The 4155-nt window shown below is 34.1% G+C and overlaps 1 pseudogene; it reads right to left on the bottom strand.

Moving 5' to 3' along the window:
- Nucleotides 1–3265: 3265 nt before the first annotated feature.
- The window catches only part of LOC103213146, a 2648-nt pseudogene continuing 1758 nt past the window's right edge, over nucleotides 3266–4155 (bottom strand).

The following is a 4155-nucleotide window of genomic DNA, read 5'->3' as shown; positions in this document are numbered from 1 at the left end:
CCTTTTCTTTGTTGAAGAGGGTCTGTGCAGTCTTTCTGTCTAGTCTACCATCTTACCGGAACTCTCCCAATACTTCTTCTTTTATACAGGAAGCACACCACATCCCTAAAATAGCTACTCAGCTGCTCGTGGAAGATACCAACATGGAGCTCATTGACAGTCTCATGGGGAATAACTACCACCAGCTGTCCGGCCACCCAAAACCAAGCCCAGCCAAGTTGACACATAACCTTAACTACCATGGAGTTCATCATGTAACTCTTATTCAAGCTAAATATGTCTAGTTCTTTGAACAATTCCTCAAGTGCCATGGCTTCTAGAACATTCACCATTGTTTGGTGTCTCCTCTGACACATTCTAACTCAGTGCTTCTCAAAGTGTGGTATCAGGACCTGGGAACTTGTTAGAAATGCAAATTTTGGGACCCAAACCTTCCAAATCTGTAACTCTTGAGTGAGAGCCATTAACCGCTGAGCGATTCTGATGCATGCTAAGAACCAACGATATAACTATCATTATATTTCTAGTGATAGAGTCAAAGATTACATGTGATCTTTTTCCCCCTGCATGAGCATGTCATCCTTTTGCTTTTTTTTTACAAGCTTTTAGCAAATTAAAATTCCCAATATTTTTCATGTGAACTGTTTCATCAAATGTTCTTAGTCTAAACATGTATATTGATTTTAAAAAAATTTAACTCAGGATTTTGATATTTCTCCCTATTTAATATTACATCTTGGGTTTGGTTTTAGTTTCAGCTTTTGGAGATATTTTGAATTTGAGAATCTGCTGATTCCAATTTCTGTCATCTGTAACTTTCAAAAGCATGTCTTTACCCAATAATATCTTGATAAAAAAATACATAAATACTGAGAAAGATACAGGACCAAGGACAGAGCCCTGGACAGAGAGCTGGAAATTGTGTTCCAGGTTCAATGTGATTTAATAAAATATTGATTGGGTATTTACCTCAGAAGATTTCTGATGGTGCAATGATTAAAACACTTAACTGCTAATGGAAAGGTTCATTGTTCAAATCCACCAGCAAGGCTGCCACCAATGATCTAACTTCCTGATCCCCTTTATTTAGTTTTTCAATGAAAACATTTTAAATTTTTTTTAATTTTCCAAATCAAATGATACTGTGTATTGATTTATGTGTTTGAATAATTATATAAAAGATCTAACTATGACTCTCATTGAGTCAATTCCTACTCTAATGATCCCCATTGAGTTTCCAAGGCTGTAAATCTTTTCTTCTAGGGAGTGGCTGGTGAGTTCAAATCACCAAGCTTTTGGTTAGCACCAAATGTCTTAATCCCTACACCACCAATGCTGCTTGAAAGACCTAAAGGGAGAGAAATTAACAGCACTGTAGTGGGTAAAGAAGAAAAAAATCTCTCTTTTTTTCCTTAGTTTTCAGTTTGACAAGTTTACTCAAATTAAAAAAAAAAAAAAAATGGAAATGATAAGAGGGAACATTTAACAGAATCTTTTCCGGGAAAACATCTATAGTACTGCGCTTTGAAAAAAATCTAGCTGCATTAAACTCTTAATACATCACATGCCGTTGTTGACCTTAAGACGTCTAGCTATAGCTACAGGTTCCAATTTGGCACTTCAGGTAATGAAAAATGATGACCATAAAAAGGTTTTAAGTTAAAAGTAAAAATGTATCATATCTTCTGAGATTTCTCAAAGCAGATTATCAGAATAAAATCTTTAGCTTTTTAAAAAATCTAAAAAAGACTACCAATATATTGTTCAAAGAACTGCACTCAAATAACTATAAAATGCATTTTGCTGACATTGATTCTTCCATAAAATCATTTAATATAAAACTCTTGATATTTTTAGGAAGGACAAATAATTACAAAGATCGCTTATTCCAATACTCTCTGGTCTTCTGGTTTATTTTGTGTTGAATTTTTGTCTAGCAAAAATTTTGAAAAGTTTAGTATTAAGCTTTTTTGTCATTAAATATCAGTGTTTAGCTGTGTAGTTTTAAAAGCTAATCTGCTTTAAGTTCTCTAAGTCAATACCAAAAAAACTATACAGTCTATTAGTCCATTTGCTAATTACAATTTCAAAATTTACATATACTCCGTTCAAATTTTTAAAAAATGAACAAAAACCTTTTTTTTAAATAGTGCATACAAGGCACAAGATCTCAGTATATTTACTGAAGTTGACCATTTTAGCATCAACAAACACATTGCTTTAATTTATCTTGAACTAAATTTCCAACCAGTATGCCATTTTAGTTCATGTTGACCTAAATTTCCAAAACAACATATTTTCTTAGATAATTTGCATAATTTAATCTAAATAGGTTTTTGATGAGCACGGTCACAGTTTTGCTGAGAGGACACAGAAACAACACAGGCATCACTGGAAGATTAAGCTATTGACCCATCAGGAATTCTTAATAGAAATTCAATATTTTTGCTATATTTAATAGGAAGAATAACTTAAAGAGATATATTTTAAACAAAATTGACAAAAGAATCTCATAAACCAATCTTCATAATTGTTATCATAGACTTTCCTTCCAATTTAGGAAAATTAAGAGAGGAAAAATGTATTTCCTATGTAAATGTAATAGTTCTGACAAGAATTTTCTAGCCAATATGTTTATCAGTGAGTTTAAGCTTCAATGACCATACTTCTTTTTCAGCAGTGAACAAAGGTTAGAATTGGATTAAAATCTGTTAAAAATGCATGATGATCTTCAACTGCAGGCCACTAGAACTTTATAATGAATTTGGAGTTGCAACAGTTCACTCAGTCTGAGGCTGTATTCACATCAGAGGGAATAAATAAGGAAGTCTGATATGCTGTCTCCACATTCTCACAGGTAACAAGCAGGCTTCACAAATAAAGCTTATCATTGTTTATTGTGATGTGTCTTGAAATCTTTTAAACCTCAAACAATATCTTAATATTCTCAATTTTCTGAATCTGAAAAAAATCAGAGTTTGCGAGATAAACTGTGCTACCCAAATATTTGGGTGAACCTAGACCCAGAATTGATTCCAAGTTTTTATGATAGAAGACATTTTCTGTCTTGCTTCATAAACCATAATTAGTGTTAATATTTAACAGGAATTTGTGTTAGTTGAAAAAATCTGTGTACTGTATAAAAAGTATGTTATGTTTTATGGCTCGGAGAGAATTCAGGAAATGGGAATAACTGGCCAATGTGCCTTTCTGTAGGAAGCCTCTTCCATCTATCTAAGCACTGATACTTTTATAAAGTATGAATCTATTTCTCATTCTCCATGGTATAAACCATGATAAATCCAGCAGGATTGCTCATACAAGCTTTGTCCTTTCTTGGGTTTATGCTATTCTCTGTCCAAGACTGAGAAGAAGTAAAAAGTTGGCTCTGGGACTCTCTCAATGGTTTCTGCAGGAAATTGATGGTTTTCAGGATTTTTAGCTGTTGAATTCAGAAAAGAGCAACCATCACTTAGACTTGAAAAAATGGATAGCAACCAACGCTTCTCATCACCAAAACCTTGTCCCATGTTTTTACTGAAAACCAAGCTGAATTTATTCTTATCTGTTCCATGACAAAGTACTGGACTTATGAATGCCTCCAGTGTAGATTTATCTCTGCTGACTAGCCAACAATGATAGCCAAACAGAGAAGACAATACGACAGAAAATATAGCTGCAGCAAGGAATAAAAACATAATATGGAAATTGGCTTGAGTATCAAGTAGTCCATTTGTCCAAAATTTGATAGAATACTGTAAATCTGAAACAGCAATAAAAAAGCAGTATAGCAGAGAATATGCCTAGTAAAGGAGGACAAATTTATAATTTGAAAATCCAACACAATTGTTCACCCATGGGCAATGATGATCCATCTTCAAAATGCACTTATCACAAATGGAACAGTGATGGCAATGATCTGGTTTTGTAAGTTGGTATCTATCACAGTGTTAAATTGATCCAGACATGGTAGTGGTATGCATAAAAAAACCAAACCCACTGCTGTTGAGTCATATCCGACTCCTGGTGACCCCTCCTTGGGTTTCCGAAGAGTATCATTACGGAAGTAGATTGCCCAATCTTCCTTCCAAGGAGTGGCTGGTGGGTTTGAACTGCCAGCCTTCTGGTTAGCAGTCAAATGCCTTAGGCACTATG

This window comes from Orycteropus afer, unplaced genomic scaffold (assembly GCF_000298275.1).
Source record: "Orycteropus afer afer isolate SDZICR_OR568_19922 unplaced genomic scaffold, OryAfe1.0 scaffold01342, whole genome shotgun sequence".
In the NCBI taxonomy this organism is placed as follows: Eukaryota; Metazoa; Chordata; class Mammalia; order Tubulidentata; family Orycteropodidae; genus Orycteropus; species Orycteropus afer.
This window is presented reverse-complemented; position numbering and strand designations above follow the sequence as displayed.